Source organism: Zea mays, chromosome 9 (assembly GCF_902167145.1).
Source record: "Zea mays cultivar B73 chromosome 9, Zm-B73-REFERENCE-NAM-5.0, whole genome shotgun sequence".
Lineage (NCBI taxonomy): Eukaryota > Viridiplantae > Streptophyta > Magnoliopsida > Poales > Poaceae > Zea > Zea mays.
Window position 1 is genome coordinate 354984 of NC_050104.1, and position 26325 is coordinate 381308.

The following is a 26325-nucleotide window of genomic DNA, read 5'->3' on the forward strand; positions in this document are numbered from 1 at the left end:
GGGCCTCTAGTCGTTGATCAATGGCCACACAACGCCCATTTTTTGTCGAAAATAGCGATCAACGACCATTTTCAATAATACAGAAGGCTAACACGTAGGGATTTTTGACCAAGAAATGGTCTCCACCAGAAATCCGAGAATGTGATATATGGCAAGGAAACATATGTGGGGTGAGGTGTACGAGCCTCTGGTCGATGATCAATGGCCACACAACCCCCATTTTTGTCAAAAATAGCCATGAACGACCATTTTCAATGACACTGAAGGCTAACACTCACGGATTTTTGACCAAGAAATGGTCTCCACCATAAATCCAAGAATGTGATCTATGGCAAGGAAACATATGTGTAGTGAGGTGTATGAGCCTCTGGTCGAATATCAATGGCCACACAACCCTTATTTCTGTCGAAAATAGCCATGAACGACCATTTTCAATAGTATCGAAGCTAACACATTCGGGTTTTTGACCAAGAAATGGTCTCCACCAGTAATCAAAGAATGTGATCTATGGCAAGGAAACAAATGTGGGGTGAGGTTTATGAGCCTCTGGTCGATGATCAATGGCCACACAACCCCCATTTTTGTCGAAAATAGCCATGAATGGCCATTTTCAATAATACCGAAGGCTAACAAGTACGGATTTTTGACCCAGAAATGGTCTCCACCAAAAATCCAAGAATGTGATCAATGGCAAGAAAACATATGTGGGGTAAAGTGTACGAGCCTCTGGTCGATGATCAATGGCCACACAACCCCCATTTTGTCGAAAATTGCCATGAACGACCATTTTTAATGACACGGAAGGCTAACACCTACGGATTTTTGCCCAAGAAATGGTCTCCACCATAAATCCAAGAATGTGATCTATGGCAAGGAAACATATGTGAGGTGAGGTGTATGAGCCTCTGGTCGATGATAAATGGCCACACAACCCCCGTTTTTTACGAAAATAGCCATGAACGACCATTTTCAATAATACCGAAGGCTAACACCTACGGATTTTTGATCAAGAAATGGTCTCCACCAGAAATCCAAGAATGTGATCTATGGCAAGGAAACATACATGGGGTGAGGTGTATGAGCCTATGGTCGATGATCAATGGCCACACAACCCCCATTTTTTCGAAAATATCCATGAACGATCATTTTCAATAATATCGATGGCTAACACCTACGGATTTTTGACCAAGAAATGTTCTCCACCAGAAATCCAAAATGTGATCTATGGCAAGGAAACATATGTGGGGTGAGGTGTACGAGCCTCTGGTCGATGATCAATGGCCACACAACCCCCATTTTTGTCGAAAATAGCGATCAACGACCATTTTCAAAAATTCGTACGTGTTAGCATTCAATATTATTGAAAATGATCGTTCATGGCTATTTTCGACAAAATGGGGGTTGTGTGGCCAGTGATCATCGACTAGAGGCTCGTACACCTCACCCCACATATGTTTCCTTGCCATAGATCACATTCTTGGATTTCTAGTGGAGACCATTTCTTGGGCAAAAATCCGAATGTGTTAGCCTTCGGTATTATTAAAAATTGTCATTCATGGCTATTTTCGACAAAAATGGGGGTTGTGTGGCCATTGATCTTTGACCAGAGGCTCATACACCTCACTACACATATGTTTCCTTGCCATAGATCACAATCTTGGATTTATGGTGGAGACCAGTTCTTGGTCAAAAATTCGTAGGTGTTAGCCTTCAGTGTCATTGAAAATGGTCGTTCATGGCTATTTCCGACAAAAATGGGGATTGTGTGGCCATTGATCATCGACCAGAGGCTCGTACACTTCACCCCACATAGGTTTTCTTGCCATAGATCACATTCTTGGATTTTTGGTGGAGACCATTTCTTAGTCAATAATCCTTTGGTGTTAGCCTTCGGTATTATTGAAAATGGTCGTTCATGGCTATTTTCGACTAAAATGGGGGTTGTGTGGCCATTTATCATCAACCAGAGGCTCGTACACCTCACCCCACATATGTTTCCTTGACATAGATCACATTCTTGGATTTCTGGTGGAGACCATTTATTGGTCAAAAATCTATACGTGTTAGCCTTCAGTGTTATTGAAAATGGTCATTCATGGCTATTTTCGACAAAAATGGGGGTTGTGTGGCCATTAATCATCGACCAGAGGCTCGTAAACCTCACCCCACATATGTTTCCTTGCCATAGATCACATTCTTTGATTTCTGGTGGAGACCATTTCTTGGTCAAAAATCTGAATGTTTTAGCCTTCGGTACTATTGAAAGTGGTCGTTCATGGCTATTTTCGACAAAAATGGGGGTTTTGTGGCCATTGATATTCGACCAAAGGCTCATACACCTCACTATAAATGTTTCCTTTCCATAGATCACATTCTTGGATTTATGGTGGAGACCATTTCTTGGTCAAAAATCCGTAGGTGTTAGCGTTCAGTGTCATTGAAAATGGTCGTTCATGGCTATTTTCGACAAAAATGGGGTTTGTGTGGCCATTGATCATCGACCAGAGGCTCGTACACTTCACCCCACATATGTTTTCTTGCCATAGATCACATTCTTGGATTTCTGGTGGGGACCATTTCTTGGTCAAAAATCCGTTGGTGTTAGCCTTCGGTATTATTGAAAATGGTTGTTCATGGCTATTTTCGACAAAAATGGGGGTTGTGTGGCCATTTATCATCGACCAGAGGCTCATACACCTCACCCCACATATGTTTCCTTGCCATAGATCACATTCTTGGATTTCTGGTGGAGACCATTTCTTGGTAAAAAATCCGTAGGTGTTAGCCTTTGGTATTATTGAAAATGGTCGTTCATGGCTATTTTCATCTAAAATGGGGGTTGTGTGGCCATTTATCTTCGACCAGAGGCTTGTACACCTCACCCCACATATGTTTCCTTGCCATAGATCACATTCTTGGATTTCTATTGGAGACCATTTCTTGGTCAAAAATTCGTACGTGTTAGCCTTCGGTATTATTGAAAATGGTCGTTCATGGCTATTTTCGACAAAATGGGGGTTGTGTGGCCATTGATCATCGACCAGAGGCTCGTACACCTCACCCCACATAAGTTTCCTTGCCATAGATCACATTCTTGGATTTCTGGTGGAGACCATTTCTTGGGCAAAAATCCGAATGTGTTAGCCTTCGGTATTTTTGAAAATGGTCATTCGTGGCTATTTTCGACAAAAATGGGGGTTGTGTGGCCATTGATATTCGACCAGAGGCTCATACACCTCACTACACATATGTTTCCTTGCCATAGATCAAATTCTTGGATTTATGGTGGAGACCATTTCTTGGTCAAAAATCCATAGGTGTTAGCCTTCAGTGTCATTGAAAATTATCGTTCATGGCTATTTTCGACAAAAAATTGGGCTTGTGTGGCCATTGATCATCGATCAGAGGCTCGTACACTTCACCCCACATATGTTTTCTTGCCATAGATCACATTCTTGGATTTCTGTTGGAGACCATTTCTTGGTCAAAAATCTGTTGGTGTTAGCCTTCTGTTTTATTGAAAATGGTCGTTCATGGCTATTTTCGACTGAAATGGGGGTTGTGTGGCCATTTATCATCGACCAGAGGCTCATACACCTCAACCCACATATGTTTCCTTGCCATAGATCACATTCTTGGATATCTGGAGGAGACCATTTCTTGGTCAAAAATCCGTACGTGTTAGCCTTCGGTATTATTGAAAATGGTCATTCATGGCTATTTTCGACAAAAATGGGGGTTGTGTGGCCATTGATCATCGACCAAAGGCTCGTACACCTCACCCCACATATGTTTCCTTGCCATAGATCACATTCTTTGATTTCTGGTGGAGACCATTTCTTGGTCAAAAATCCGAATGTGTTAGCCTTCAGAACTATTGAAAATGGTCGTTCAGGGCTATTTTCGACAAAAATGGGGGTTGTGTGGCCATTGATATTGGACCAGAGGCTCATACACCTCACTACACATATGTTTCCTTGCCATAGATCACATTCTTGGATTTATGGTGGAGACCATTTCTTGGTCAAAATTTCGTAGGTGTTAGCCTTCAGTGTCATTAAAAATGGTCGTTCATGGCTATTTTCGACAAAAAATAGAGTTGTGTGGCCATTGATCGTCGACCAGAGGCTCATTGGACCAGAGGCTCATACACCTCACCCCACATATGTTTCCTTGCCGTAGATCACATTCTTGGATTTCTGGTGGAGACCATTTCTTGGTCAAAAATCCGTAGGTGTTAGCCTTCGGTATTATTGAAAATGGTCGTTCATGGCTATTTTCGACAAAAATGGGGGTTGTGTGGCCATTGATCATCGACCAGAGGCTCATACACCTCACCCCACATATGTTTCCTTGCCATAGATCACATTCTTGGATTTCTGGTGGAGACCATTTCTTGGTCAAAAATCCGTAGGTGTTAGCCTCTAGTATTATTGAAAATGGTCGCTCATGGCTATTTTCATAAAAAATGGGGGTTGTGTGGCCATTTATCATCGACTAGAGGCTCATAAACCTCACCCCACATATGTTTCCTTGCCATAGATCACATTCTTGGATTTCTGGTGGAGACCATTTCTTGGTCAAAAACTCGTACGTGTTAGCCTTCGGTATTATTGAAAATGGTCGTTCATGGCTATTTTCGGCAAAATGGGGGTTGTGTGGCCATTGATCATCGACTAGAGGCTCATACACCTCACCCCACATATGTTTCCTTGCCATAGATCACATTCTTGGATTTCTGGTGGAGACCATTTCTTGGGCAAAAATCCGAATGTGTTAGCCTTTGGTATTTTTGAAAATGGTCATTCATGGCTATTTTCGACAAAAATGGGAGTTGTGTGGCCATTGATCTTTGACCAGAGGCTCATACACCTCACTACACATATGTTTTCTTGCCATAGATCACATTCTTGGATTTATGGTGGAGACCATTTCTTGGTCAAAAATCCATAGGTGTTAGCCTTCAGTGTCATTGAAAATGGTCGTTCATGGCTATTTTCGAGAAAAATTAGGGTTGTGTGGCCATTGATCGTCGACCAGAGGCTCATACACCTCACCACATATATGTTTCCTTGCCGTAGGTCACATTCTTGGATTTCTGGTGGAGACCATTTCTTGGTCAAAAATCCGTAGGTGTTAGCCTTCGGTATTATTGAAATTGGTCATTCATGGCTATTTTCGACAAAAATGGGGGTTGTGTGGCCATTGATCATCGACCAGAGGCTCATACACCTCACCCCACATATGTTTCCTTGCCATAGATCACATTCTTGGATTTCTGGTGGAGACCATTTCTTGGTCAAAAATCCGTAGGTGTTAGCCTCTAGTATTATTGAAAATGGTCGCTCATGGCTATTTTCATAAAAATGGGGGTTGTGTGGCCATTTATCATCGACTAGAGGCTCATAAACCTCACCCCACATATGTTTCCTTGCCATAGATCACATTCTTGGATTTCTGGTGGATACCATTTCTTGGTCAAAAACTCGTACGTGTTAGCCTTCGATATTATTGAAAATGGTCGTTCATGGCTATTTTCGGCAAAATGGGGGTTGTGTGGCCATTGATCATTGACCAGAGGCTCGTACACCTCACCCCACATATGTTTCCTTGCCATAGATCACATTCTTGGATTTCTGGTGGAGACCATTTCTTGGGCAAAAATCCGAATGTGTTAGCCTTTGGTATTTTTGAAAATGGTCCTTCATGGCTATTTTCAACAAAAATGGGGGTTGTGTGGCCATTGATCTTCAACCAGAGGCTCATACACCTCACTACACATATGTTTCCTTGACATAGATCACATTCTTGGATTTATGGTGGTGACCATTTCTTGGTCAAAAATCCATAGGTGTTAGCCTTTAGTGTCATTGAAAATGGTCGTTCATAGCTATTTTCGACAAAAATTAGGGTTGTGTGGCCATTGATCGTCGACCAGAGGGTCATACACCTCACCCCACATATGTTTCCTTGCCGTAGATCACATTCTTGGATTTCTGGTGGAGACCATTTCTTGGTCAAAAATCCGTAGGTGTTAGCCTCTAGTATTATTGAAAATGGTCGCTCATGGCTATTTTCATAAAAAAATGGGGGTTGTGGGGACATTTATCATCGACTAGAGGCTCATAAACCTCACCCCACATATGTTTCCTTGCCATAGATCACATTCTTGGATTTCTGGTGGAGACCATTTCTTGGTCAAAAACCCGTACGTGTTAGCCTTCGGTATTATTGAAAATGGTCGTTCATGGCTATTTTCTGCAAAATGGGGGTTGTGTGGCCATTGATCATCGACCATAGGCTCGTACACCTCACCCCACATATGTTTCCTTGCCATAGATCACATTCTTGGATTTCTGGTGGAGACCATTTCTTGGGCAAAAATCCGAATGTGTTAGCCTTTGGTATTTTTGAAAATGGTCATTCATGGCTATTTTCGACAAAAATGGGGGTTGTGTGGCCATTGATCTTCGACCAGAGGCTCATACACCTCACTACACATATGTTTCCTTGCCATAGATCACATTCTTGGATTTATGGTGGAGACCATTTCTTGGTCAGAAATCCATAGGTGTTAGCCTTTAGTGTCATTGAAAATGGTCGTTCATGGCTATTTTCGACAAAAATGGGGGTTGTGTGGCCATTGATCATCGACCAGAGGCTCGTACAATTCACCCCACATATGTTTTCTTTCCATAGATCACATTCTTGGATTTCTGGAGGAGACCATTCCTTGGTCAAAAATCTGTTGGAGTTAGCCTTCGGTATTATTGAAAATGGTCGTTCATGGCTATTTTCGACTAAAATGGGGGTTGTGTGGCCATTTATCATCGACCAGAGGCTCGTGCAATTCACCCCACATATGTTTCCTTGCCATAGATCACATTCTTGGATTTCTGGTGGAGACCATTTCTTGCTCAAAAATCCGTACGTGTTAGCCTTCGGTATTATTGAATATGGTCATTCATGGCTATTTTCGACAAAAATGGGGGTTGTGTGGCCAATGATCATCGACCAGAGGCTCGTAAACCTCACCCCACATATGTTTCCTTACCATAGATCACATTCTTTGATTTCTGGTGGAGACCATTTCTTGGTCAAAAATCTGAATGTTTTAGCCTTCGGTACTATTGAAAATGGTCGTTCATGGCTATTTTCGACAAAAATGGGGGTTGTGTGGCCATTGATATTCGACCAAAGGCTCATACACCTCACTACACATATGTTTCCTTGCCATAGATCACATTCTTGGATTTATTGTGGAGACCATTTCTTGGTCAAAAATCCGTAGGTGTTAGCCTTCACTGTCATTGAAAATGGTCGTTCATGGCTATTTTCGACAAAAATGGGGTTTGTGTGGCCATTGATCATCGACCAGAGGCTCGTACACTTCACCCCACATATGTTTTCTTGCCAGAGATCACATTCTAGGATTTCTGGTGGAGACCATTTCTTGGTCAAAAATCCGTTGGTGTTAGCCTTCGGTATTATTGAAAATAGTCATTCATGGCTATTTTCGACTAAAATGGGTGTTGTGTGGCCATTTATCATCGACCAGAGGCTCATACACCTCACCCCACATATGTTTCCTTGCCATAGATCACATTCTTGGATTTCTGGTGGAGACCATTTCTTGGTCAAAAATCCGTATGTGTTAGCCTTCGGTATTATTGAAAATGGTCATTCATGGCTATTTTCAACAAAAATGGGGGTTGTGTGGCCAATGATCATCAACCAGAGGCTCATAAACCTCACCCCACAAATGTTTCCTTGCCATAGGTGTTAGCCTTTAGTGTCATTGAAAATGGTCGTTCATGGCTATTTTCGACAAAAATGGGGGTTGTGTGGCCATTGATCATCGACCAGAGGCTCGTAGACTTCACCCCACATATGTTTTCTTGCCATAGATCACATTCTTGGATTTCTGGACGAGACCATTTCTTGGTCAAAAATCTGTTGGTGTTAGCCTTCGGTATTATTGAAAATGGTCGTTCATGGCTATTTTCGACTAAAATGGGAGTTGTGTGGCCATTTATCATCGACCAGAGGCTCGTACAATTCACCCCACATATGTTTCCTTGCCATAGATCACATTCTTGGATTTCTGGTGGAGACCATTTCTTGGTCAAAAATCCGTACGTGTTAGCCTTCGGTATTATTGAAAATGGTCATTCATGGCTATTTTCGACAAAAATGTGGGTTGTGTGGCCATTGATCTTCAACCAGAGGCTCATACACCTCACTACACTTATGTTTCCTTGCCATAGATCACATTCTTGGATTTATGTTGGAGACCATTCCTTGGTCAAAAATCCATAGCCTTAAGTTTCATTGAAAATGGTCGTTCATGGCTATTTTCGACAAAAATAGGGGTTGTGTGGCCATTGATCATCGACCAGAGGCTCGTACACTTCACCCCACATATGTTTTCTTGACATAGATCACATTCTTGGATTTCTAGAGGAGACCATTTCTTGGTCAAAAATCTGTTGGTGTTAGCCTTCGGTATTATTGAAAATGGTCGTTCATGGCTATTTTTCACTAAAATGGGGGTTGTGTGGCCATTTATCATCGACCGGAGGCTCGTACAATTCACTCCACATATGTTTCCTTGCTATAGATCACATTCTTGGATTTCCGGTGGAGACCATTTCTTGGTCAAAAATCCGTACGTGTTAGCCCTCGGTATTATTGAAAATGGTCATTCATGGCTATTTTCGACACAAATGGGGGTTGTGTGGCCATTGATCTTCGACCAGAGGCTCATACACCTCACTACACATATGTTTCCTTGCCATAGATCACATTCTTGGATTTATGGTGGAGACCATTTCTTGGTCAAAAATCCATAGGTGTTAGCCTTCAGTGTCATTGAAAATGGTCGTTCATGGCTATTTTCGACAAAAATGGGGGTTGTGTGGCCATTGATCATCGACCCGAGGCTCGTACACTTCACCCCACATATGTTTTCTTGCCATAGATCAGAATCTTGGATTTCTCGTGGAGACCATTTGTTGGTCAAAAATTCGTAGGTGTTAGCCTTCAGTGTCATTGAAAATGGTCATTCATGGCTATTTTCGACAAAGATGGGGGTTGTGTCGCCATTGATCATCGACCAGAGGATCGTACAACTCACCCCATATAAGTTTCCTTGCCATATATCACATTCTTGGATTTCTGGTGGAGACCATTTCTTGGTCAAAAATCCGTAGGTGTTAGCCTTCGGTATTTTGAAAATGGTCGTTCATGGCTATTTTCGACAAAAATGGGGGTTGTGTGGCCATTGATTATCGACCAGAGGCTCATACACCTCACCCCACATGTGTTTCCTTGCCATAGACCACATTCTTGGATTTCTGGTGGTGACCATTTCTTGGTCAAAAATCCGTAGGTATTAGCCTTCGGTATTATTGAAAATGGTCGTTCATGGCTATTTTAGACAAAAATGGGGGTTGTGTGTCCATTGATCATCGACCAAAGGCTCATACACCTCACCCCACATATGTTTCCTTGCCATAGACCACATTCTTGGATTTCTGGTGGAGACCATTTGTTGGTCAAAAATCCGTAGGTGTTAGCTTTCGATATTATTGAAAATGGTCGTTCAAGGCTATTTTCATCAAAAATGGGGGTTGTGTGGCCATTTATCATCGACCAGAGGCTCGTACACCTCACCCCACATATGTTTACTGGCCGTAGAGCACACTCTTGGATTTCTGGTGGAGACCATTTCTTGGTCAAAAATTCGTTCGTGTTAGCCTTCGGTATTATTGAAAATGGTCGTTCATGGCTATTTTCGACAAAATGGGGGTTGTGTGGCCATTGATCATCGACCAGAGGCTCGTACACCTCACCCACATATGTTTCCTTGCCGTAGATCACATTCTTGGATTTCTGGTGGAGACCATTTCTTGGTCAAAATTCCGTACGTGTTAGCCTTCGGTATTATTGAAAATGGTCGTTCATGGCTATTTTTGACAAAATAGAGGTTATGTGGCCATTGATCATCGACCAGAGCCTCATACACCTCACCCACATATGTTTCCTTGACATAGAACACATTTTTGGATTTCTGGTGGAGACCATTTCTTGGGCAAAACTCCGAATGTGTTAGCCTTCGATATTATTGAAAATGGTCATTCATGGCTATTTTCGACAAAAATGGGGGTTGTGTGGCCATTTATCTTCAAGCAGAGGCTCATACACCTCACTACACATATGTTTTCTTGCCATAGATCACATTCTTGGATCTATGGTGGAGACCAGTTCTTGGTCAAAAATCCATAGGTGTTAGCCTTCAGTGTCATTGAAAATAGTCGTTCATGGCTATTTTCGACAATAATGGGGGTTGTGTGGCCATTGATAATCGACCAGAGGCTAATACACCTCACCCCACATATGTTTCCTTGCCATAGATCACATTCTTGGATTTCTGGTGGAGACCATTTCTTGGTCAAAAATCCGTAGGTGTTAGCATTCGGTATTATTGAAAATGGTCGTTCATGGCTATTTTCGACAAAAATGGGGGTTGTGTGGCCATTGATCATCGACCAGAGGCTCGTACACCTCACCCCACATATGTTTTATTGCCATAGATCAAAATCTTGGATTTCACGTGGAGACCATTTCTTGGTCAAAAATCCGTACGTGTTAGCCTTCGGTATTATTGAAAATGGTCGTTCATGGCTATTTTCGACAAAAATGGGGGTTTTGTGGCCATTGATCATCGACAAGAAGCTCGTACACCTCACCCGACATATAATTCCTTGCCATAGATCATATTCTTGGATCTCTGGTGGAGACGATTTCTTGGTCAAAAATCCGTATGTGTTAGCATTCGGTATTATTGAAAATGGTCGTTCATGGCTATTTTCGACAAAAATGGGGGTTCTGTGGCCATTGATCATCGACCAGAGGCTCGTACACCTCACCCCACATATGTTTCCTTGCCATAGATCAAATTCTTGAATTTCTGGTGGAGACCATTTCTTGGTTAAAAATCCGTAGGTGTTAGCCTTCGATATTATTGTAAATGGTCGTTCATGGCTATTTTCGATAAAAATGGGGGTTGTGTGGCCATTGATCATCGACCAGAGGCTCATACACCTCACCCCACATATGTTTCCTTGTCATAGATCACATTCTTGGATTTCTGGTGGAGACCATTTCTTGGTCAAAAATCTGTAGGTGTTAGCCTCTGGTATTATTGAAAATGGTCGTTCATGGCTATTTTGATAAAAATGGGGGTTGTATGGCCATTTATCATCGACCAGAGGCTCGTACACCTCACCCCACATATGTTTCTTGCCTTAGATCACATTCTTGGATTTCTGGTGGAGACCATTTCTTGGTAAAAAATGAACGACCATTTTCAATAATACCAGAGGCTAACACCTACGGATTTTTGACAAAGAAATGGTCTCCACCAAAAATCCAAGAATGTGATCTATGGCAAGGAAAGATATGTGGGGTGAGGTGTGTGAGCCTCTGGTCGATGATCAATGGCCACAGAACCCCCATTTTTGTCGAAAATAGCCATGAACGACCATTTTCAATAATACCGATGGCTAACACCTACGGATTTTTGACCAAGAAACGGTCTCCACCAGAAATCCAAGAATGTGATCTATGGCAAGGAAACATATGTGGGGTGAGGTGTACGAGCCCCTGTTCGATGATAAATGGCCACACAACCCCCATTTTTGTCGAATATAGCCATGAACGACCATTTTCAATAATACAGAAGGCTAACACGTACGGATTTTTGACCAAGAAATCGTCTCCACCAGAAATCCAATAATATTATCTATGGCAAGGAAACATATGTGGGGTGAGGTGTACGGGCCTCTGGTCGATGATCAATGGCCACACAACCCCCATTTTTGTCGAAACTAGCCATGAACGACCATTTTCAATAATACAGAAGGCTAACACGTACGGATTTTTGACCAAGAAATGGTCTCCAAGAGAAATCCAAGATTGTGATCTATGGTAATGAAACATATGTGGGGTGAGGTGTACGAGCCTCTGGTCGAAGATAAATGGCCACACAACCCCCATTTTTGTCAAAAATAGCCATGAACGACCATTTTCAATAATACCGAAGGCTAACACATACGGATTTTTGACCAAGAAATGGTCTCCACCAGAAATCCAAGAATGTGATCTATGGCAAGGAAACATTTGTGGGGTGAGGTGTACGAGCCTCTGGTCGATTATCAATGGCCACACAACCCCCATTTTTGTCGAAAATAGCCATGAACGACTATTTTCAATGACATTGAAGGCTAACACCTACGGATTTTTGACCAAGAACTGGTCTCCACCATAGATCTAAGAATGTGATATATGGCAAGAAAACATATGTGTAGTGAGGTGTATGAGCCTCTGGTTGAAGATAAATGGCCACACAACCCCCATTTTTGTCGAAAATAGCCATGAATGACCATTTTCAATAATACCGAAGGCTAACACCTACGGATTTTTGACCAAGAAATAGTCTCCACCAGAAACCAAGAATGTGATCTATGGCAAGGAAACATATGTGGGGTGACGTGTATGAGCCTCTGGTCGATGATCAATGGCCACAGAACATCTATTTTGTCGAAAATAGCCATGAACGACCATTTTCAATGACACTGAAGGCTAACACCTATTGATTTTTGACCAAGAAATGGTCTCCACCATAAATCCAAGAATGTAATATATGGCAAGGAAACATATGTGTAGTGAGGTGTATGAGCCTCTGGTCGAAGATCAATGGCGAAACAACCCCCATTTTTATCGAAAATAGCCATGAATGACCATTTTCAAAAATACCGAAGGCTAACACATTCAGATTTTTGCCCAAGAAATGGTCTCCACCAGAAATCCAAGAATGTGATCTATGGCAAGGAAACATATGTGGGGTGAGGTGTACGAGCCTCTAGTCGATGATCAATGGCCACACAACCCCCATTTTGTCGAAAATAGCCATGAACGACCATTTTCAATAATACCGAAGGCTAACACGTACGAATTTTTGACCAAGAAATGGTCTCCACTAGAAATCCAAGAATGTGATCTATGGCAAGAAACATATGTGGGGTGAGGTGTACGAGCCTCTGGTCGATGATAAATGGCCACACAACCCCCATTTTTGATGAAAATAGCCATGAACGACTATTTTCAATAATACCGAAGGCTAACACCTACGGATTTTTGAACAACAAATGGTCTCCACCAGAAATCCAAGAATGTAGTCTATGGCAAGGAAACATATGTGGGGTGAGGTGTATGAGCCTTTGGTCGATGATCAATGGCCACACAACCCCCATTTTTGTCGAAAATAGCTATGAACGACCATTTTCTATAATACCGAAGGCTAACACCTACAGATTTTTGACCAAGAAATGGTCACCACCAAAAATCCAAGAATGAGATCTATGGCAAGGAAACATATGTGGGGTGAGGTGTACGAGCCTCTGGTCGATAATCAATGGCCACACAAGCCCATTTTTGTCGAAAATAGCCATAAATGACCATTTTCAATAATACCGAAGGCTAACACGTACGGATTTTTAACCAAGAAATGGTCTCCACCAGAAATCCAAGAATGTGATCTATGGCAAGTAAACATATGTGGGGTGAGGTGTACGAGCCTCTGGTCGATGATAAATGGCCACACAACCCCCATTTTAGTCGAAAATAGCCATGAACGACCTTTTTCAATAATACCGAAGGCTAACACCAACAGATTTTTGACCAAGAAATGGTCTCAACGAGAAATCCAAGATTTTGATCTATGGCAATAAAACATATGTGGGGTGAGGTGTACGAGCCTCTGGTCGATGATCAATGGCCACACAACCCCCATTTTTGTCGAAAATAGCCATGAACGACCATTTTCAATGATACCGAAGGCTAACACCTACGGATTTTTGACCAAGAAATGGTCTTCACCAGAAATCCAAGAATGTGATCTATGGCAAGGAAACATATGTGGGGTGAGGTGTACGAGCCTCTGGTCGATTATCAATGGCCACACAACATCCATTATTGTCGAAAATAGCCATGAACGACTATTTTCAATGACACTGAAGGCTAACACCTATGGATTTTTGAACAAGAACAGGTCTCCACCATAGATCCAAGAATGTGATCTATGGCAAAAAAAACATATGTGTAGTGAGGTGTATGAGCCTCTGGTTGAAGATAAATGGCCACACAACCCCCAATTTTGTCGAAAATAGCCATGAATAACTATTTTCGGATGACACTAAAGGCTAAGACCTATGGATTTTTGACCAAGAAATGGTCTCCACCATAAATCCAAGAATGTGATCTATGGCAAGGAAACATATGTGTAGTGAGGTGTATGAGCCTCTGGTCGAAGATCAATGGCCACACAACCCCCATTTGTGTCGAAAATAGCCATGAATGACCATTTTCAATAATACTGAAGGCTATCACGTACTGATTTTTGACCAAGAAATGGTCTCCACCAGAAATCCAAGAATGTGATCTATGGCAAGGAAACATATGTGGGGCGAATTGTACGGATTTCTGACCAAGAAATGGTCTCCACTAGAAATCCAAGAATGTGATCTATGGCAAGGAAACATATGTGGGGTGAATTGTATGGATTTTTGACCAAGAAATGGTCTCCTCAGAAATCCAAAAATGTGATCTACGACAAGGAAACATATGTGGGGTGAGGTGTACGAGCCTCTAGTCGATGATCAATGGCCACACAACCCCTATTTTTGTCGAAAATAGCCATGAACAACCATTTTCAATGACACTGAAGGCTAACAACTACGGATTTTTGACCAAAAAATGGTATCCACCATAAATCCAAGAATGTGATATATGGCAAGGAAACATATGTGGGTTGAGGTGTACGAGCCTCTGGTTGATGATCAATGGCCACACAACCCTAATTTTTGTCGAAAATAGCCATGAACGACCATTTTCAATGACACTGAGGCTAACACATTCGGATTTTTGACCAAAAAATGGTCTCCACCAGAAATCAAAGAATGTGATCTATGGCAAAGAAACATATGTGGGGTGAGGTTTACGAGCCTCTGGTTGATGATCATTGGCCACACAACCCCCATTTTTGTCGAAAATAGCCATGAATGACCATTCTCCATAATACTGAAGGCTAACACGTACGGATTTTTGACCAAGAAATGGTCTCCACCAGAAATCCAAGAATGTGATCTATGGCAAGGAAACATATGTGGGGTGAGGTGTATGAGCCTCTGGTCGATGATAAATGGCCACACAACCCCCATTTTAGTCGAAAATAGCCATGAACGACCATTTTCAATAATACCGAAGGCTAACACCAACGGATTTTTGACCAAGAAATGGTCTCCACCAGAAATCCTAGAATGTGATCTCTGGCAAGAAAACATATGTGGGGTGAAGTGTACGAGCCTTTGGTCGATGATCAATGGCCACACAAACCCCATTTTTGTCGAAACTAGCCATGAACGACCATTTTCAGTGACACTGAAGGCTAACACCTACGGATTTTTGACCAAGAAATGGTCTCCACAATAAATCCAATAATGTGATCTATGGCAAGGAAACATATGTGTAGTGAGGTGTATGAGCCTTTGGTCGAATATCAATGGCCACACAACCCCCATTTTTGTCGAAAATAGCCATGAACGACCATTTTCAATAGTACCGAAGGCTAAAACATTCAGATTTTTGACCAAGAAATGGTCTCCACCAGAAATCAAAGAATGTGATCTATGGCTAGGAAACATATGTGGGGTGAGGTTTACGAGCCTCTGGTCGATGATCAATGGCCACACAACCCCCATTTTTGTCGAAAATAGCCATGAATGACCATTTTCAAAAATACTGAAGGCTAACACGTACAAATTTTTGACCAATAAATGGTCACCACCGGAAATCCAAGAATGTGATCTATGGCAAGGAAACATATGTGGGGTGAGGTGTACGAGCCTCTGGTCGATGATCATTGGCCACACAACCCCCATTTTTGTCGAAAATAGCCATGAATGACCATATTCAATAATACCGAAGGCTAACACGTACAGATTTTTGACCAAGAAATGGTCTCCACCGGAAATCCAAGAATGTGATCTAAGGCAAGAAAACATATGTGGGGTGAATTGCACGAGCCTCTGGTCGATGATAAATGGCCACACAACCCCCATTTTAGTCGAAAATAGTCATGAACCACCATTTTCAATAATACCAAAGGCTAACACCAACAGATTTTTGACCAAGGAATGGTCTCCTCCAGAAATCCAAGAATGTGATCTATGGAAAGAAAACATATGTGGGGTGAAGTGTACGAGCCTCTGGTCTATGATCAATGGCCACACAACCCCCATTTTTGTCGAAAATAGCCATGAACGACCATTTTCAATGACACTAAACGCTAACACCTATGGATTTCTGACCAAGAAATGGTCTCCACCATAAATCCAAGAATGTGATCTATGGCAAGGAAACATATGTGTAGTGAGGTGTATGAGCCTCTGGTCGAAGATCAATGGCCACACAACCCCCTTTTTGTCGAAAATAGCCATGAATGTCCATTTTCAAAAATACCAAAGGCTAACACATTCGGATTTTTGCCCAAGAAATGGTCTCCACCAGAACTCCAAGAATGTGATCTATGGCAAGGAAACATATGTGGGGTGAGGTGTACGAACCTCTGGTCGATGATCAATGGCCACACAACCCCCATTTTGCCGAAAATAGCCATGAACGACCATTTTCAATAATACCGAAGGCTAACACGTACGAGTTTTTGACCAAGAAATGGTCTCCACCAGAAATCCAAGAATGTGATCTATGGCAAGGAAACATTTGTGGGGTGAGGTTTATGAGCCTCTAGTCGATGATAAATGGCCACACAACCCCCATTTTTTATGAAAATAGCCATGAGCAACCATTTTCAATAATACTAGAGGCTAACACCTACGGATTTTTGACCAAGAAATGGCCTCCACTAGAAATCCAAGAATGTGATCTATGGCAAGGAAACATATGTGGTGTGAGGTGTATGAGCGTCTGGTCGATGATCAATGGCCACACAACCCCCATTTTTGTCGAAAATAGCCATGAACGACCATTTTCAAAAATACCGAAGGCTAACACCTACGGATTTTTGACCAAGAAATGGTCTCCACCAGAAATCCAAGAATGTGATCTATGGCAAGGAAACATATGTGGGGTGAGGTGTATGAGCCTCTGGTCGACGATCAATGGCCACACAACCCTAATTTTTGTAGAAAATAGCCATGAACGACCATTTTCAATGACACTGAAGGCTAACACCTACGGATTTTTGACCAAAAAATGGTCTCCACCATAAATACAAGAATGTGATATATGGCAAGGAAACATATGTGGGTTGAGGTGTACGAGCCTCTGGTTGATGATCAATGGCCACACAACCCTAATTTTTGTCGAAAATAGCCATGAACGACCATTTTCAATGACACTGAGGCTAACACATTCGGATTTTTGACCAAAAAATGGTCTCCACCAGAAATTAAAGAATGTGATCTATGGCAAAGAAACATATGTGGGGTGAGGTTTACGAGCCTCTGGTTGATGATCATTGGCCACACACCCCCATTTTTGTCGAAAATAGCCATGAATGACCATTCTCCATAATACTGAAGGCTAACACGTACGGATTTTTGACCAAGAAAAGGTCTCCACCAGAAATCCAAGAATGTGATCTATGGCAAGGAAACATATGTGGGGTGAGGTGTATGAGCCTCTGGTCGATGATAAATGGCCACACAACCCCCATTTTAGTCGAAAATAGCCATGAACGACCATTTTCAATAATACCGAAGGCTAACACCAACGGATTTTTGACCAAGAAATGGTCTCCACCAGAAATCCTAGAATGTGATCTCTGGCAAGAAAACATATGTGGGGTGAAGTGTACGAGCCTTTGGTCGATGATCAATGGCCACACAAACCCCATTTTTGTCGAAACTAGCCATGAACGACCATTTTCAGTGACACTGAAGGCTAACACCTACGGATTTTTGACCAAGAAATGGTCTCCACAATAAATTCAAGAATGTGATCTATGGCAAGGAAACATATGTGTAGTGAGGTGTATGAGCCTTTGGTCGAATATCAATGGCCACACAACCCCCATTTTTGTCGAAAATAGCCATGAACGACCATTTTCAATAGTACCGAAGGCTAAAACATTCAGATTTTTGACCAAGAAATGGTCTCCACCAGAAATCAAAGAATGTGATCTATGGCTAGGAAACATATGTGGGGTGAGGTTTACGAGCCTCTGGTCGATGATCAATGGCCACACAACCCCCATTTTTGTCGAAAATAGCCATGAATGACCATTTTCAAAAATACTGAAGGCTAACACGTACAAATTTTTGACCAATAAATGGTCTCCACCGGAAATCCAAGAATGTGATCTATGGCAAGGAAACATATGTGGGGTGAGGTGTACGAGCCTCTCGTCGATGATCATTGGCCACACAACCCCCATTTTTGTCGAAAATAGCCATGAATGACCATATTCAATAATACCGAAGGCTAACACGTACAGATTTTTGACCAAGAAATGGTCTCCACCGGAAATCCAAGAATGTGATCTATGGCAAGGAAACATATGTGGGGTGAATTGCACGAGCCTCTGGTCGATGATAAATGGCCACACAACCCCCATTTTAGTCGAAAATAGCCATGAACGACCATTTTCAATAATACCAAAGGCTAACACCAACAGATTTTTGACCAGAAATGGTCTCCTCCAGAAATCCAAGAATGTGATCTATGGAAAGAAAACATATGTGGGGTGAAGTGTACGAGCCTCTGGTCGATGATCAATGGCCACACAACCCCATTTTTGTCGAAAATAGCCATGAACGACCATTTTCAATAATACCGAAGGCTAACACCTACGGATTTTTGACCAATAAATGGTCTCCACCAAAAATCCAAGAATGTGATCTATGGAAAGGAAACATATGTGGGGTGAGGTGTATGAGCCTCTGGTCGATGATCAATGGCCAAAGAACCCCCATTTTTGTCCAAAATAGCCATGAACGACCATTTTCAATAATACCGAAGGCTAACACCTACGGATTTTTGACCAAGAAATGGTCTCCACCAGAAATCCAAAATGTGATCTATGGCAAGGAAACATATGTGGGGTGAGGTGTACGAGCCTTTGGTCGATTATCAATGGCCACATAACCCCCATTTTTGTTGAAAATAGCCATGAACGACCATTTTCAATGACACTGAAGGGTAACACCTATGGATTTTTGACCAAGAAATGGTCTCCACCATAAATCCAAGAATGTGATCTATGGCAAGGAAACATTTGTGGGGTGAGGTTTATGAGCCTCTAGTCGATGATAAATGGCCACACAACCCCCATTTTTTTTATGAAAATAGCCATGAGCGACCATTCTCAATAATACTAGAGGCTAACACCTACGGATTTTTGACCAAGAAATGGTCTCCACTAGAAATCCAAGAATGTGATCTATGGCAAGGAAACATATGTGGGGTGAGGTGTATGAGCGTCTGGTCGATGATCAATGGCCACACAACCCCCATTTTTGTCGAAAATAGCCATGAACGACCATTTTCAAAAATACCGAAGGCTAACACCTACGGATTTTTGACCAAGAAATGGTCTCCACCAGAAATCCAAGAATGTGATCTATGGCAAGGAAACATATGTGGGGTGAGGTGTATGAGCCTCTGGTCGACGATCAATGGCCACACAACCCTAATTTTTGTAGAAAATAGCCATGAACGACCATTTTCAATGACACTGAAGGCTAACACCTACGGATTTTTGACCAAGAAATGGTCTCCACCATAAATCCAAGAATGTGATCTATGGCAAGGAAACATATGTGTAGTGAGGTGTATGAGCCTCTGGTCGAAGATCAATGGCCACACAACCCCCATTTTTGTCGAAAATAGCCATGAATGACCATTTTCAAAAATACCAAATGCTAACACATTCGGATTTATGCCCAAGAAATGGTCTCCACCTGAAATCCAAGAATGTGATCTATGGCAAGGAAACATATGTGGGGTGAGGTGTACGAGCCTCTGGTCGATGATCAATGGCCACACAACCCCCATTTTGCCGAAAATAGCCATGAACGTTCATTTTTAATAATACATAAGGCTAACACGTACGAGTTTTTGACCAAGAAATGGTCTCCACCAGAAATCCAAGAATGTGATCTATGGCAAGGAAACATATGTGGGGTGAGGTTTATGAGCCTCTAGTCGATGATAAATGGCCACACAACCCCCATTTTTTATGAAAATAGCCATGAGCGACCATTTTCAATAATACTAGAGGCTAACACCTACGGATTTTTGACCAAGAAATGGTCTCCACCAGAAATCCAAGAATGTGATCTATGGCAAGGAAACATATGTGGGTGAGGTGTATGAGCCTCTTGTCGATGATCAATGGCCACACAGCCCTTATTTTTGTCGAAAAAAGCCATGAACGACCATTTTCAATAATACCGAAGGCTAACACCTACGGATTTTTGACCAAGAAATGGTCTTCACCAGAAATCCAAGAATGTGATCTACGGCAAGGAAACATATGTGGGCTAAGGTGTATGAGCCTCTGGTCGACGATCAATGGCCACACAACCCTAATTTTTGTCGAAAATAGCCATGAACGACCATTTTCAATGACATTGAAGGCTAACACCTACGGATTCTTGACCAAGAAATGGTCTCCACCATAAATCCAAGAATGTGATCTATGGCAAGGAAACATATGTGTAGTGAGGTGTATGAGCCTCTGGTTGAAGATCAATGGCCACACAACACCCATTTTTGTCGAAAATAGCCATGAATTACCATTTTCAAAAATACCAAAGGCTAACACATTCTGATTATTGCCCACGAAATGGTCTCCACCAGAAATCCAAGGATGTGATCTATGGCAAGGAAACATATGTGGGGTGAGGTGTACGAGCATCTGGTCGATGATCAATGGCCACACAACCCCCATTTTGCGAAAATAGCCATGAACCACCATTTTCAATAATACCGAAGGCTAACACGTACGGGTTTTTGACAAGAAATGGTCTCCACCAGAAATCCAAGATTGTGATCTATGGAAAGGAAACATATGCGGGGTGAGGTTTATGAGCCTGTAGTCGATGATAAATGGCCACACAACCCCCATTTTTTATGAAAATTGCCATGAGTGACCATTTTCAATAATACTAGAGGCTAACACCTACGGATTTTTGACCAAGAAATAGTCTCCACCAGAAATCCAAGAATGTGATCTATGGCAAGGAAACATATGTGGGGTGAGGTGTATGAGCCTCTGGTCGATGATCAATGGCCACACAACCCCCATTTTTGTCGAAAATAGCCATGAACGACCATTTTCAATAATATCGAAGGCTAACACCTACGGATTTTTGACCAAGAAATGGTCTCCACCAGAAATCCAAGAATGTGATTTACGGCAAGGAAACATATGTGGGGTGAGGTGTATGAGCCTCTAGTCGACGATCAATGGCCACGCAACCCTAATTTTTGTCGAAAATAGCCATGAACGACCATTTTCAATGGCACTGAAGGCTAACACCTACAGATTTTTGACCAAGAAATGGTCTCCACCATAAATCCAAGAATGTGATGTATGGCAAGGAAACATATGTGTAGTGAGGTGTATGAGCCTCTGGTCCAATATCAATGGCCACACAACCCCCATTTTTGTCGAAAATAGCCATGAACGACCATTTTCAATAGTTCCGAAGGCTAACACATTCGGATTTTTGACCAAGAAATGGTCTCCACCAGAAATCAAAGAATGTGATCTATGGCAAGGAAACATATGTGGGGTGAGGTGTACGAGCTTTGGTCGATGATCAATGGCCACACAACCCCCATTTTTGTCGAAAATAGCCATGAATGACCATTTTCAATAATACCGAAGGCTAACACGTATGGATTTTTGACCAAGAAATGGTCTCCACCAGATATCCAAGAATGTGATCTATGGCAAGGAAACATATGTGGGGTGAGGTGTATGAGCCTCTGGTCGATGATAAATGGCCACACAACCCCCATTTCAGTCGAAAATAGCCATGAACGACCATTTTCAATAATACCGAAGGCTAACACCAACAGATTTTTGACCAAGAAATGGTCTCCACCAGAAATCCAAGAATGTGATCTATGGCAAGAAAACATATGTGGGGTGAAGTGTACGAGCCTCTGGTTGATGATCAATGGCCACACAACCCCCATTTTTGTCGAAAATAGCCATGAATGACCATTTTCAAAAATACCGAAGGCTAACACATTCGGATTTTTGCCCAAGAAATGGTCTCCACCAGAAATCCAAGAATGTGATCTATGGCAAGGAAACATATGTGGGGTGAGGTGTACGAGCCTCTGGTCGATAATCAATGGCCACACAACCCCCATTTTGTCGAAAATAGCCATGAACGACCATTTTCAATAATACCGAAGGCTAACACGTACGAATTTTTTACCAAGAAATGGTCTCCACCAGAAATCCAAGATTCTAATCTATGGCAAGGAAACATATGTGGGGTGAGGTGTACGAGCCTCTGGTCGATGATAAATGGCCACACAACCCCCATTTTTGATGAAAATAGCCATGAACGACCATTTTCAATAATATCAGAGGCTAACACCTACGGATTTTTTACCAAGAAATGGTCTCCACCAGAAATCCAAGAATGTGATCTATGGCAAGGAAACATATGTGGGGTGAGGTGTATGAGCCTCTGGTCGATGATAAATGGCCACACAACCCCCATTTTTGTCGAAAATAGCCATGAACGACCATTTTCAATAATACCAAAGGCTAACACCAACGGATTTTTGACCAAGACATGGTCCCCACCAGAAATCCAAGAATGTGATGTATGGCAAGAAAACATATGTGGGGTGAAGTGTACGAGCCTTTGGTCGATGATCAATGGCCACACAAACCCCATTTTTGTCGAAAATAGCCATGAACAACCATTTTCAATGACACTGAACGCTAACACCTACGTATTTTTGACCAAGAAATGGTCTCCACCATAAATCCAAGAATGTGATCTATGGAAAGGAAACATGTGTAGTGAGGTGTATGAGCCTTTGGTCGAATATCAATGGCCACCCAACCCCCATTTTTGTCGAAAATAGCCATGAACGACCATTTTCAATAGTACCGAAGGCTAACACATTCAGATTTTTGACCAAGAAATGGTCTCCACTAGAAATCAAAGAATGTGATCTATGGCAAAGAAACATATGTGGGGTGAGGTTTACGAGCCTCTGGTCGACGATCAATGGCCACACAACCCCCATTTTTGTCGAAAATAGCCATGAATGACCATTTTCAATAATACTGAAGGCTAACACGTACAGATTTTGACCAATAAATGGTCTCCACCAGAAATCCAAGAATGTGATCTATGGAAAGGAAACATATGTGGGGTGATGTGTACGAGCCTCTGGTCGATGATAAATGGCCACACAACCCCCATTTTAGTCGAAAATAGCCATGAACGACAATTTTCAATAATACCGAAGGCTAACACCAACAGATTTTTGACTAAGAAATGGTCTCCACTAGAAATCCAAGAATGTGATCTATGGCAAGAAAACCTATGTGGGGTGAAGTGTACGAGCCTCTGGTCGATGATCAATGGACACACAACCCCCATTTTTGTCGGAAATAGCCATGAACGACCATTTTCAATGACACTGAAGGCTAACACCTACGGATTTTTGACCAAGAAATGGTCTCCACCATAAATCCAAGAATGTGATCTATCGCAAGGAAACATATGTGTAGTGAGGTGTATGAGCCTCTGGTCAATGATCAATGGCCACACAACCCCCATTTTTGTCGAAAATAGCCATGAATGACAATTTTCAATAATACCGAAGGCTAACACATTCGGATTTTTGCCCAAGAAATGGACTCCACTAGAAATCCAAGAATGTGATCTATGGCAAGGAAACATATGTGGGGTGAGGTGTACGAGCCTCTGGTCGATGATCAATGGCCACACAACCCCCATTTTGTCGAAAATAGCCATGAACGATCATTTTCAATAATACGGAAGGCTAACATATGTTTCCTTAGCCTTCGGTATTATTGAAAATGGTCGTTCATGACTATTTTCGACAAAATGGGGGTTGTGTGGCCATTAATCATCGACCAGAGGCTCGTACGCCTCACCCCACATATGTTTCCTTGCCATATATCACATTCTCGGATTTCTGGTGGAGACCATTTCTTGGTCAAAAATCCATACGTGTTAGCCTTCTGTATTATTGAAAATGGTCGTTGATCGCTATTTTCGACAAAAAATGGTCGTTGTGTGGCCATTGATCAACGACCAGAGGCCCATACACCTCACCCCACATACGTACGAATTTTTTACCAAGAAATGGTCTCCACCAGAAATCCACGAATGTGATCTATAGCAAGGAAACATATGTGGGGTGAGGTGTACGAGCCTCTGGTCGATGATAAATGGCCACACAACCCCCATTTTTGATGAAAATAGCCATGAACGACCATTTTCAATAATACCGAAGGCTAACACCTACGGATTTTTGACCAAGAAATGGTCTCCACCAGAAATCCAAAATGTGATCTATGGCAAGGAAACATATGTGGGGTGAGGTGTACGAGCCTTTGGTCGATTATCAATGGCCACATAACCCCCATTTTTGTTGAAAATAGCCATGAACGACCATTTTCAATGACACTGAAGGGTAACACCTATGGATTTTTGACCAAGAAATGGTCTCCACCATAAATCCGAGAATGTGATCTATGGCAAGGAAACATATGTGGGGTGAGGTGTATGGGCCTCTGGTCGTTGATCAATGGCCACACAACACCCATTTTTTGTCGAAAATAGCGATCAACGACCATTTTCAATAATACAGAAGGCTAACACGTATGAATTTTTGACCAAGAAATGGTCTCCACCAGAAATCCGAGAATGTGATATATGGCAAGGAAACATATGTGGGGTGTGGTGTACGAGCCTCTGGTCGATGATCAATGGCCACACAACCCCCATTTTTGTGGATAATAGGCATGAACGACCATTTTCAATGACACTGAAGGCTAACACCTACGGAATTTTGACGAAGAAATGGTCTCCACCATAAATCCAAGAATGTGATCTATGGCAAGGAAACATATGTGGGGTGAGGTGTATGAGCCTCTGGTCGAAGATCAATGGCCACACAACACCCATTTTTGTCGCAAATTGCCATGAATGACCATTTTCAATAATACCGAAGGCTAACACATTCAGATTTTTGCCCAAGAAATGGTCTCCACCAGATATCCAAGAATGTGATCTTTGGCAATGAAACATATGTGGGGTGAGGTGTACGAGCCTCCGGTCGATGATCAACGACCACACAACCCCCATTTTTGTCGAAAATAGCCATGAACGACCATTTTCAATAATACTGAAGGCTAACACCTACGGATTTTGACCAAGAAACGGTCTCCACTGGAAATCCAAAAATGTGATATATGGCAAGAAAACATATGTGGGGTGAGGTGTAGGAGCCTCTGGTCGATGATCAATGGCCACACAACCCCCATTTTTGTCGAAAATAGCCATGAACGACCATTTTCAATAATTCCGACCAGAGGCTCATACACCTCACCCCACATATGTTTCCTTTCCATATATCACATTCTTGGATTTCTGGTGGAGACCATTTCATGGTCAAAATCCGTAGGTGTTAGCCTTCGGTATTATTGAAAATTGTCGTTCATGGCTATTTTCATCAAAAATGGGGGTTGTGTGGCAATTTATCATCGACCAGAGGCTCGTACACCTCACCCCACATATGTTTCCTTGCTATAGATCACATTCTTGGATTTCTGGTGGAGACCATTTCTTGGTCAAAAATTCGTACGTGTTAGCCTTCAGTATTATTGAAAATGATCGTTCATCGCTATTTTCGACAAAATGGGGGTTGTGTGGCCATTGATCATCGACCAGAGGCTCGTACACCTCACCCCACATATGTTTCCTTGCCATAGATCACATTCTTGGATTTCTAGTGGAGACCATTTCTTGGGCAAAAATCCGAATGTGTTAGCCTTCGGTATTATTGAAAATTGTCATTCATGGCTATTTTCGACAAAAATGGGGGTTGTGTGGCCATTGATCTTTGACCCGAGTCTCATACACCTCACTACACATATGTTTCCTTGCCATAGATCACATTCTTGGATTTATGGTGGAGACCATTTCTTGGTCAGAAATCCGTAGGTGT